Consider the following 13448-nt stretch of genomic DNA (forward strand, 5'->3'; position numbering starts at 1 on the left):
AACTAAAACTCAATGACTCTATTTCTTCAATAATGTGTGACAAAACATGAGTGGATCTAATCCATGTCGAGAATGACATCAAAATCAGTCATCTCTAACTTCACAAGATCCATTAAGGTAACTCTCTTGAACAATATAACTGAATAGTTCCTGTGTACCCATCGATCTATAATGGAGCTACCTACCAGAGTAGACACTAAGAAAGGTTCTATTAAAGTTTCAAGATGGACAGTGAAATCAACTGCTATATGAGGAGTCACAAATGAAACTAAAGCTCTGGAGTCTAATAAAGAGTATACATAAAGTTGAAAGACTTGTAACATACCCATAACCACATCAAGATAAATTTCCTTACCCTATCGAGATTGAAGTGTATACAATCTATTCTGGTATTGACCATTGGTTGCACTTAAAGTGCCACTCTGCTGAGTCGGGCGACCAGTTGGAACTTAAGGATTATTAGATTAACCCCGCCTGATGGAATTTGGTCAATCTCTAACTCTGTGGCGTAGATTTCCCCATGAAAAAAACCCATCAATGTCATCTCTACACCCCCTGATGATTCCTGCTATATTTTTTTTTAAAGCGGATTAGTACGACCACTGGCCACGCTACCCTATTTCATAGAGCTTGGTACTCTATCTTTACTATCATTCCTGAACTTAGGAACTGATGCAAAAGGTGAAGATAAGGCTGGGGCTGAAGACTTCTAATATAATTGAGAATGATTACCACCCCCTAACCTTGGCTAAGAAAAGTTAAAACTACTCGTTCTAGCCCTATTATTATCCTTTTGATTCTCTTTAAGATTCTCTTTCTCAATCTACTAATCATGAACCATAAATCTAGATAAATCCATCTCCTTAATTAACATTACTATGCTACACTCCTTGACCAACGTATCAGATACACTAGATACAAACTTATTCTATAACTATTATCAGCCACTATTGAAGGAGCATACCTCTCTAACTGAGTGAACTTAACCAAGTATTCCTTCACACTCATATTACCTTGCTTTAAATTAATGAACTCATGTATTTTAGATTCCCTCAACCCTAATGAGAAGAACCTTTCTATAAAAGTTGTTGCAATCTCCTCTTACTCTATATGCCCTGCCTCTGCACCCCTGTTCTTCTTCCACTACTTAAAATAGGTTTGAGCTACATCCTTCAATTTATATGCAGCTAATTCTGCACTCTAAATCTACGTAAACCCCAGAATAGTTGTCTTTTTTTTAACCATATCAAGAAAATCCAGCGAATCATCCTCAGACTTGGATCTCAAAAAGTAAAGGAGATTAATCCTCGTGAAATCCCAAATCCTGACCGCAAATGGATTCCCAAATGGATTTATTAGGTCATCATCTCACTAATTTTTTTTAGCAGATATTGAATGAGCTAAGGTAGGAAAAACAGCTCTGAACTCACCGTGGGAGACATTTTCATTCTTAGGATCTTCGTTAATAAGAGGTGGTGTGGGTTGATTCCCGTTCCTTTCTCTATTGTTTTTTCTTAGAGACATTTTCTATAAACTGAATGAAGGATGCATTAGAAATGGATTTTATGTAGAGCGCATGCTTTTCACATGACATGAATACTAAAAGAATGGAAAATTTCCTAAATCATCTTGTAGCCTCTTGTGTATAGGTGTGACACGCTTCACACCCATGCATAAGACTCTACTCAATATGGCTTTCAGACTCCCTAGGACACTTTAAAACTATAGGCTCTTATACTATGTTTTCTCATGACCCAAGGCTACCTCTAGTCACAACAATGGTGCTTAGGGTCATAAGTGACCACAAGCTAAACCATGAGCTGGTACGTGCTTTTGAGCACTGAATAAATATAAATATAACAACTATGTGAAAGGTAAAATGAGAAGGAAACATAGATCTAAATACTGAATTATCAAATCAATCATAAGTTTTAAACATCTAATAAAAACTAAAAGTAGCTTACTGACGGCCTAACTGAATATCTAAATGTCTGAAATCCTCTAGACTGACTGAAGAGTTGACATGACAGATCCCTACCTAACTTTGAATGACTGGAGGAGATGAAATACTAAAATAATTAAAAAAATAACATATCCTCTATAGGTAAAGACTTACCACTATGACAACTAGATTATGCTAAGTTGTCTAATTACATTTGAGAAACTGTGCTTCTGAACCTATGATAAAATACATGATAGCATAAAAAACTATTTATAGTCAGTACTTTTAATATACCCGTATATGAAAGTAAGATAGGTTGGTATACATAGGGTACTGTGCTTATGAAATAATGACTAACTGAATGGCATGAGATAACTGAACATGAATACGTGAAAACAATAATATCTGAGAGTAGGAGACTAAGCATAAACATATATTTAAAATAATTTATATATAGAAAGACTAAAATTTGATAACTGAATAGCGGAGAATCTATATGTATTGGTCAGGCAAACCTAAATTTCAACTATACTTAATAATATAGTGAGACTGTAGGAGGTATCATCTAACGGATATACCCCAATCTAATCTAATTGGGGTCTAACCTATAACCCCAATTTGAAAGTTATCAGTACCATTCCACGGGTACTAACACTAGCTATGTGGATCCACTAAACCAGTGTCCCAAAGGACTAATAAGTCACCCACATCTAGATGGTGCTCTAATGAGATATGTGTCACCCTCAGGTGAATGTTAAATACTTTGTCAACATTCAACGGGTAGGTACACATTATTAACCTATGCTACCTAAATAGTTCTTGAACTCAGGGATTTCTACTAAGGGTCATACCCTCTATTGTTAGGTGAGCCCTTATCCATGAGTTCGCTAGGTGATAAATCCTACTCCAAACTAAACTGACACTAATACTGGAATAGATTTAACTAGACTAAACATTATTACATAACTGATTGTTCTAATCGTGAATATAAATATGTAAGTATACTAATAAGAGTCATGGATTAACTGTCTAAGTACTTGAAAAGCTAAATTCATGTAAAATACATAGGTATCAGGTGTTCATAACCCCCCAACGCTGAATGGATGTAAAAATAATGACATATAAAAGCTATAAAATATAGTAATAGATCATTGTTCAAAACCCAACACATAGATATTTCATCAAACACATGGGACTCATGAACTTAAGAATAGGAATGGGTAAAGCATATGAGAATAACATTATTACAACACTAAAATCATAACTTAGGGATTTAGCATGAAGATTACAATAATCAAAACATGTAATGGCTCATCCCACTTGAAAAACACTTATAAACATAACTTGTAATTAATTTCACCAAATATTAATGGTGATATTTGAACTAAAACATGGAAATCTCATTTATTTAAAACGAAAAAGGTATTCTTGGACTCCATGGGTGAAAGAAACCCATGGATGAACATCGCAGATAATTCACTAGATGATTTTGCGAAGATTCTTAATAGTTTCTTGAGGTTTCAAGCTTGAATTCCTTGATTTGTTGAGTAATGGTTCAGGTTTATTCTTGAGGTGGATGATGGTTTATGGGGAGGGGAATTAATCCAAATATCCTTAAATAACAAATTACAAAAGATGGATAGATAAAAGAGTGGGCGCCATAGGCTCTACACTGACAGGATAAGCCCTACCCACGAGCTCCAGATCAGTAGGCTAAGCCCTGACCACAGGCTCTAGTATGGTGGGCTAAGCCCTGCGCCACAGACCTATCCTGGTGCCCTTACTTGTCTTTTTCACCAAACACGCCCCAACGCTTATTTGAAAATTTTAAAACTCAGTCGAGACATGCCTTGTACAACCATGATTATGAATTAACATAAAAATCGATGTCCTGAGGTCGAGATGGTAAAAGATAAAATCATCAAATTTTAGGGACCTTGGAAATGACTAAGTCCCAACACTTAGGCTAATTTCCAAGCTTTGGACCCCTTATGCAAGTAATTCACAACTAAAATAAGCTAAGACTTTTATGGGGTATTATAGACTTAGAGTTGGTGATAATGGTTTTTGCTTTGAAGATTTGGTGCCATTATATTTATGGGGTGCATATGGGTGTTTAATCAGTTCATGAGATCTTGTACTATGATTTTATGTAGAAGGAATTGAATCTTAAGGAAATGAGGTGGCTAGAATTGCTTAAGAATTATGACATGAGTCTTCTATATCATCTAGGTAAAGCTAATGTTGTTGCTTATGCTCTTATTAGGTTATGTATGGATAGCCTATGTCATATGAATGAGTAGAAAAAGGGGTTGGTAAAGTACATTCACATGTTAGCATATATACAAGTCCATCTCGCGGACTCTAAGGATGGATGAGTAATTGTTCAAGAAGTGTTTAAATCATCTCTAGGTCATTAATTTAAGGAGAAATATGTTTTGGATCCCATACTTATTCAAATTAAGGATAATGTGAGTCAAAAAAAAGGTTATGACTTTTGAGATAGGGAGATGTGGCATCTTAAGATATCAAGGGAGGTTATGTGTTCGTAATGTTGATGGCTGATCTGAGCTGATTTTATGCATTATAGTGTTGTTACCTTAACTTAGTTAGCCTTGTTCTGAGACCTTCATGGGTGATTAATGAGTGAATATTTATATAATTAAGAATCTAAGTGTTTAAGTACTTTATTAAAATGTTTATGGTAAATTTCAAATGTGCTTGTACTTAAATTAATCACTTAGAGTTCAATCGAGAAAACTAGTGTTACTTGCTTGAGCTAGGTGTTATACAAGTCTATCATGATGGATATAATATTTTAAATGTGTTCCTAATTGTTTTACTATATAAATATGAGCGGAACAATTTCTTCATGATGTTAAAGGGTTAATTGAATCGAGCTAAGAGTCAAAACAATAAGTTAAAGATCAACTTTGGCAAGCCAACTCTTCGCTTGAGTTTCTAGTTTAGCATTCTTGATATTGTGTTATTTTGAGATCTATTCCGTGGTTTATGATGATTAAGGATTCTTGGTGAGATAATTATGGTTATATTTATAGGATATAAAATCTTGAAATCAAAGGGAAATGACACTACAAGGCTTAGGATTGAATGGAATATGCTCAAACAAGTTTAGACGTCAAATTGAGACTTTCCAGTGAGGCCTTGCGATAGAGGTGCGTCGAGACCTATACTTTACTTGATATGCTATTGCAATAAGACCCATAGACAAGTGGAATACCCGTTGTTCTATAAACCCTAGACGAGTTAAGAAACCATCATGTGGCGATCCTAACTCTACACACGGCCAAAACCTCCTATAAATACAATATTGGTACTTATTTGTATTCACCTTGGATGGCCAAAACCTCCTATAAATACAATATTGGTACTTATTTGTATTCACCTTGGATGTCTTAGAGATTTTGAGAGGGTATGTTAAAAGATTATTTTAGGGTTTATATCTCATTGCTTTATTATTTTAATGGATTTTATCATGTATTGATTTAGTGTCTAATAATCTCAATAGTTAAACTAGAATGAGATAGCTATTTGACACAAGTGTATGAACGATCGATATTCGTCTTTATTTAGGGTCATTATATTACCTGTTGAGATCACGTACACTTGTGTGTGCTTTTGGGACCGAACATGTTTTTGGTTTCATTGTCGGGGACTTGTAAAATGGCAACTATATTTGTTATACTTTTACTTTTTAGATTTCTTTGGTGTTTTACACTTTATCTTGGTATTCAATTTATAGAAAACAGGTTTACAAACTATCAAGTTAGAAAGAAATAGGGAAATGGTTGAACCAAGACTCGAACCCGAGCAATGCTTTCACTAATTCACGAGAGAAGCAGGCCTTCTCCCCCGAATTCCATAAATTTAAGAGAAACAAGATCATCATTCTCTAATGGATGAAGATCAATTATCCCGTAGGGAAGTTCACGAAGTTGCAATCCCTCTTCTAAAAAATTTGACCTACCTTTTTTAAAAGCCAGCTGTTGGCAGTAGAGCTGAAATAAAACATGTTACAGCTTTATATCAGCAGTGGACAGTTTATGGGACTTTCACATAAAGATCAACTGTTTATGTTAGGCTAATACTATTATGTTTTTCACTATTAGGGGAAGAGAAGAAGTGGTTGAACAATAAATCATATAGGTAAATCAAAACCTAGCATGAAATAGCTCAGAAATTCCTCATCTAATACTTTCTATCTAGTAATACTGTAGGACTGTGCAGAGAGATTGTCTTCTTTAAACAGAAGATAGATGAGAACTTATATCATGCATGGGAGAGTTTCAAAGATCTTCTTTGGGACTGTCAATATCATTAGTAGTCCAATGAGGTATTAGCTCACAATATTATAGAGACACTTGATCACAAAATGTTCGAATTGACATACGATAAGCTACATACATTGTTGAACCAAATTGCATAAGGAAATCCTAAGTGGCACCCATACTCAAGAAGTGATACAAATAAGGTTACAGGTATATTTGATATGGACCATTTTACTACTATATCCACTCAGATTACTGCATTATAGAATTCATTAACCACTCAATTCAGCAATATAAAATTGGCGGCTATATAGACTGCAACAATAGTAAATACAATTCATCAGATGAGTGTTTGGTGCATGGTTTTTATGGAATTGTGGCTATTTTATAGATATGTGTTTCCAATCCCAAGTCAGCCATGTTCGTGGGCAATGTTCAAAGGCAAAATTATGGGAATGCCTAAAATCTAAAGTGAAAGACTCAATTTCAAAATCCAATATGGAATAACCAATAGCAAAAGTTTCAACAATAGCATTTTTAGTAGCTACAGGTTCAAGGGAATTAGGCCACTAGCAATATGGAAGAGATGTCAAAATAACTTTTAGATGCTCAAGAACAATTAGGAGTAGATATGAAGAACCATCTAGCTGATATGAAGAGTTAGCAAGTAGCTACAAGGAACTTGGAGTTGCAGATAGGTTAGATAGCAGCAGCATAGAATGCCACGCCTAAAGGTTGTTTACCAAGTTATACTGAAAATCCGAAACAAGTTCTATAAATAACTTTGAATAGTGGTAAAGTGCTTAATGAAGAACCTCCAAAGACAACTAAAGTGGTATTTATTGAGATAGCTCCTAAGTTGGGAGATGACAAAGTTGTTGAAAATTCAAGGAAGTCATTGTACTCGAAAATTAAAGTTGCTGAACATTGAAGGAGAAACCACCACTACCCTTCCCATAGAAGCATATTAAAACAAAGGAGGATGCATGCTTTAAGAAATTCTTTGACATGTTCAGATAACTTAAAATTAATCTTCCTCTTTTAGATATTTTACAGGGAATGCCCAAGTATGCTAAGTACTTGAAGGATGTGGTCACTAATAAAGTCAGGTTGTAGGATGTTTAGACAGTAGCACTCACTGAGGAGTGTAGTTCTATGGTGATGCAAAAGATGCACAAATATCTCAAAGACCCTGGGAGTTTTACTCTCCTAATTAAAATTGGCAGAACTGAGGTGGTCTAGGCACTTAGTAATTTGGGAAAAAGTATCATCTTAATGCCTCACTCCTTGTTCAACACTCAAGTGTTTGGGAAAACGATACCAAGAACAACAGTACTCCAATTTATAAACCAGACACCAGCCTATCCTGAAGGAATCATACAGGATGTTCGTATCAAGGTTGGTAAGTTTACTATTCTTGTTGATTTTATTATTTTTGATTTTAAGAAAGATGAAAGAGTACCAGTCATCATGGTACATTCATTATTTGCAATGAAAGGAGCATTAGTAGGTTTGAGAGAGGGCACACTCACATTAGGACTAGATGATGCAGAGGTAGTATTTAAAGTGTACAAAATGCTCAAATCACTATCCCACAACAAAAATTTGTGTAGGATTATAGTGATTGAATAGGAGAAGTGTGGGTTATTGGAGTTAAGCCTACCAAAGACCTCTTTAAACTTCTTCATTGATCTTCTTAAGCCACAAATAGTGATCCAAATAAATTGCAAATTGATGAGCCTGAAAAGGATATTGTTTAGAGAGTTGTTGACCTTTAGAGTTCACACTCAAGAGGTACAAAAAGAATAAGAAGATGGCATCCAAGTGTGAGTAAGAGGTTGAAGGAAATAAATGAGTCATAGGGTGGGTCATGCCATGAAACTAAATCAGGTGCTACTTGGGAGGCAACCCAGGTTAAAAGTTGTTTTATTTTATGTATTTTTAGTTTTTACATCACTAGCTTTTTGTTTTGTTGAGTCACGGGTTGATAGGAAGTTTGAGTATTGGAAATCCTAAGCTAAGAAGGGTGGCGAAGACTTGGTGTGGGGTCGTTGTACTCCTTTGATTGATAAAGATGCTACTATCTAGGCCTAAGGGCCTCAGATAGTATTTCTTTCTCTACTTTTGAGTATACTTTACGGACTAAGTATATTTTTAAGTGTGGGGTGGGGAAATTCTCATTTTTAGGATAGTTTTCTAAAAATATTATGTTAAATAAGTGATATATTCTTGTTAGTGTTATATTTGATTGCATGATGCAAGGGTTTTGGTTGGAAAAAGATTATTGATTGTGTGAATTACTATTTTTGAAACTCTTAGGCTTAGGATTATGACTCTTGTTCTTATTGGATTAATGTTGAATTCATTCATTTGTTTGGTTGAGAGTCTATAATGATCCTACTTGATCTAAGAATATTCCATGCGTATGAGAGGTGTTTGTATATTCCTTGTTGCACTTGATGCTAGAACTTCCCTAGAATGTGTACAAAGTATAATATTGAGTGTGGGTTTAGGAGACGATATAGTCATTTTTTGAAAGCCATGTTCATACCCTTTTTCTAACCTACCCTTGTGTGTAAACCTTGTTAACCCGATTAATCCTTTAGCATTATCTTTATCAGCCTTATATGTAGCCTAATGCCTTCTTTGATGGACCTTAATTTGATCGGAAGCTCCTAAGAACATTAGCGTAAAATTAATTGGGTAAGGAGTGTGAAATTAAAGTAGGATAAAGGTGAAATTGAAGTCCAAAATTAGTAGATATAGGTGTGTAAAAATTGATGTGTTATGGTCAGGAGTGGAGCTATGAAAAGAACAAAAGGTTTTTCAAATTGAGTAATATGTACTTAAAAACGCACACACCATAGTGTATGTTAATAATCTAAATGTGTTGGTAAAAAACAAAAAATATGGGTATATAGAGAGGCAAAATGGGTCATTAGAGATTGGTCTTAATTGTAAAAGGTGATGTATTAAAGAGCTTAGAGAGGATATTCACTATTACTGGCCAAAATAATTCCTACCTGTCCCTCAGCCTAGATTACAACCCTTAAAGACCTATTTGATCCTAATCTTAATATTCTAATATTAGTTAAGTACTACACTAAGTTCAAGCCTATGGTTTATCTTGTGTAGCAGGTGAATTCTTTCTTAGAGTGACCAGAATTTGATTCTTGTACCCATTCAATTATAAATTGAATTTTATTTGAGTGATTATGAGAAACTCCTTTGTTGTGAGGGCACATGTGTGATGATAGTTGGGTGAATTATATGATGTGTGTGGTTATATAGTATGTATGATTTTGCCAGCTAGGTGAGTTAATTTTTTAGACTATGATATTTCTAAGTATTATTATTGAACTTTAAATTGTGTACTTAACATGCTTTGTAAAGAAACATGCATTCTATGTAGTCACTGTAGTACTAGCTTGAGTATCTTGGTTGTAGTAGAAGTGTGGAGTATCCTCATAGTATATTTCTTAGAGCAAATATTTGTTCGAGGACGAACAAGGCTATAAGTTTGGGGTGGTTATTTGAGGTAGTTTTATGCATCTTAGTGTTGTTATCTTAGCTTATTTAGCCTTGTTTTGAGGACTTCATGTGTTATTTATGAGTCAAAATTTATATAATTAATCATATAAATGTTTAAGTACTTTATTACAACGTTTAAGGTGTATTTGAAATAAGTTTGTACTTAAAATTTTTCACTTAGTGTTAAACTGAGAAAACTAGTGTTACTAGTTAGAGCTAGGTGTTTATCTAGTCTATCTTGATGGATTCTAATGTATTAAATGAGTTCCTAAGGGCTTTTTTTGTGTAAATATATCTGGAACAATTTGTTCATGATGTTGAGGGGTCAGTTGATGAAGCCAAGAGTCAAAATAATAACTTAAAGATCAACGTGGGCAAGCCCAGTCATAGCTTGAGTTTCTAGTTTTCAGTTCCGTATATTGTGTTATTTTGAGCTTAATACATGGTGTATGATGATTTATAATGATTGGTGAGATTATTATATTTATATATGGAGGATATACAAGCTTGAAATGTAAGGGAAATTACACCACAAGGATTAGGATTGTCGGAAAAGTACACATACATGTTTAGATGTCAGATTGAGACTTTTCAGTAAGGCCTCACGATAGAGATGCCTCGTGACCTCCACTTTACTTGATCATCCATTGGGACATGACCACTAGTCATGTGTACTACCTATTTATCGATGACCCATAGCAAAGTATAGTGACCATCCCATGGCGACCCTAACTCCATACAAGACTAAAACCTCCTACCATAAATACAATACTTGTACTTCTTTGTATTCACCTTGGACGTCTAGGATATTTTGATAGGGGCTCGTAAAAACTTATTTTATCTTTTATATACCTTTACATTATGTTTTTAATTTACTTTATGATGTATTTATTTATTTAGGTTAAGGTTATGTCTATTAGTGGCTAAATGCCTATGTTTCCTGGTTAAAGCCAAGAACATGTTTTTGATTGCTTTGAATTGAGTTTATTTGGATTTATTATCAAATTTAGTTGTTTATTTATTCTTTTTACAACTATTTTAAGGATTATGGACCCTTAGAATATATCAATTGTCGACTTTGTGATCTCAAGAGGAAGGATATAAAGATAGAATACGGGGATTGGTAAAGGTTCTTATTCTTTTTTAAAATAAGGAATTTGAATTATAGACTAGGATATAGATATATCTATAATCCTTACTTGGTTCACTACAGTATGAAATATAAATGCATTTAGCTTATCCCTCACATCCTCGCTCAACGTTTTAGTTGTGGGTCTAAGTTAGATAGGTGATTATAAGCTAAAGAAACATTGATCGTAATATCAAATTCGTTAATTAATAACCAAGTTAAGTAATCTAATGAATGAGGTTCAATAGTGTAGTATAACTTTTCATAGTGCTTTAACCCTGGGCTTTTATCCTTTAACTATCCAAAGTCTTTACCTTTTGGTATTACTCAACTTTACTTTTAGTTTACAAAATTTCAAACCTCTTTTGGCTATGTTGTACTAATTAATATCAATAGTTAAACTAGAATTGGATATATGTTTAACACAAGTCTTGAAAGGATAGATATTCATCTTTATTTAAAGCCACTGTATTACTTGGTGAGTCCATGTACACTTGTGTGTGCGCTTGGGCGCGAACAATATTCTGCATGAAAGGATTTTGACTGAGGCCATTAGCCTAGAGATATAGTTCATTAGTTCTCCATGAAGATGTATACTTACTGGAAGTAAATATATTAATTAAACAATATGAAAATAGATGTGGCAAATTTTGTGGCTAAGTGTATGGTCTATCGGAAAGTCAAGGTCAAGCGCATGATTAATCTAGATTTCATTACTAGACTTTTGCATTATCACATTCAAAATGATTCTATTTCCGTCATCATTTATTGAACAACTAAGTCTTCTCAATTCTTGTTTTTAGGACTAACTACTCTTGAGTGGATTATGTCATATTATTCATTCTGAAGATAGTCAAGTTGCATGGTGCACCTGTGTCCATCATTTTAGACCGAGGTACTTATTTCATATAACTTTTGGTGTTAATTTCATAAAGTTTTGGGTACTTAGGTGAACCTTAGAACCACTTCTCCACCCTCAAACAGATGGAGAAGAAAACCTACAATTTATACCTTATAGGATATGCTATGGGATTGTGTGATCGATTTTAAAGGTAGTTGGGTTGACCATTAGCCTTTTATTGAGTTTGCGTATAATAATAGTTATCATTCTATAATTCAAATAGCCTCTTTTGAGGGTTTTTATGATAGAATGTGTAAGACTACTATTGTAATTTTTGACATAGGTGAGACGAGATTATTTGATACTTACTTTGTTCACAATGCAATGGAGATCGTGAAGGTGATTAGGGAAAGAATTAAGACTACTTAATCTCATCAAAATTCTTATGTCGGTTTGAGGTAAAAGGTGTTGGAATTTGAAGTAACTGATTGGGTATTCTTTTAGGTATCTCCTATGAATGAGTCATGATATTTTGGAAGAAGGGACGCTCAATCCCTATTTTGTTGGTCCATATCAGATTGCCAGGAAATTTGGTAATGTCACTTATTAGCTAAAGTTTCTAGTAAGTTTGTTTCTATTCATCCTATTTTCTATGTGTCTATGCAGAAAAATGTCTCGGCGACCCATTTTTTATACTGTAAGCTGAGGATGTTGGTATTTTTAATTCTTTATGTTTTGAGGAAGTCTCAATTAAAATATTTGATAGGCAAGTTCATATATTAAGGTAAGAGGATGTAGCTTTCATGAAAGCACTTTGGAGAAGTCAAAACCTGGTAGAAACTATGTAGGAAGCTGAAGAAGGTATGAAGTCCAAATCCCTATTCTTGATCTCGTGTCGGATGAGAGTGCCTGAGGTGTGAGTTTAATTTTCCATCTTGTACCATTTTGAATTTGTCATATGATTTTCATGTATACTTACTATGCTCTTATAAAAATAGCCAAACTCCTAATTCGGGGATGAACGATCCTAAGGGGGGCGGGGGGTTAATATAGGACCCTTCAATAATTCAGCAATGTCATTTTTTACTCTTCCGCATTAGTAATGCAAATATTTGAATTGATTTATATTTAGGGGTGCTAAAAGGGAAACTTGGGAAATTTTCAAAATTTTCTAAAGGGTTTCAGGGTAATTTATGAACCCCGAGATAGTGAGGATCGTAATATTAGCGTGGTATAAAGGCTACTTGATAACGCTCAACTTACACATAAATTTAAGTGCAAGGCAGTCATCGTCAATTTATTTACCTAACTTTTGAGTCGGAGTTGAATCCAAGAAAACCAATGTGAGTGGCGATCAAATTAATTTGAAATGATGGATACAAGTTAAATTCAAACAAATGGTACAAAAAGATAAAAGAGGGGGTGGATAGGTTCCTACACTAATGTTTTTTTTTTGGGGTTTTTTAGTATAAATCGGCGCTACGAATAATTAGATTTTTAACAATTATGCACGAAACTTGGGATTATGCATTTCTAAGGGAGTGACATGTGGGAGTTAGTAATCAATATCAATTTAAAAAATCTAATATGGGTAGGTTTGGTTATCGATTTTGTCCAACTATAAAAAATCTAACCATAAATTTGTCTTATTTATTTGCTCAAAACAAGATAATGAGCACGAATAATGAGTGCGAATGAGTGGTAAAGTCATTTACT

At 34.1% G+C, this 13448-nt stretch overlaps 1 pseudogene; it reads right to left on the minus strand.

Annotated features, from left to right (window-relative positions):
* Positions 1-6181: 6181 nt before the first annotated feature.
* LOC124888313 lies at positions 6182-6282 on the minus strand (annotated as a pseudogene).
* Between the last annotated feature and the right edge of the window lie 7166 nt (positions 6283-13448).

Source organism: Capsicum annuum, chromosome 10 (assembly GCF_002878395.1).
Source record: "Capsicum annuum cultivar UCD-10X-F1 chromosome 10, UCD10Xv1.1, whole genome shotgun sequence".
NCBI lineage: Eukaryota > Viridiplantae > Streptophyta > Magnoliopsida > Solanales > Solanaceae > Capsicum > Capsicum annuum.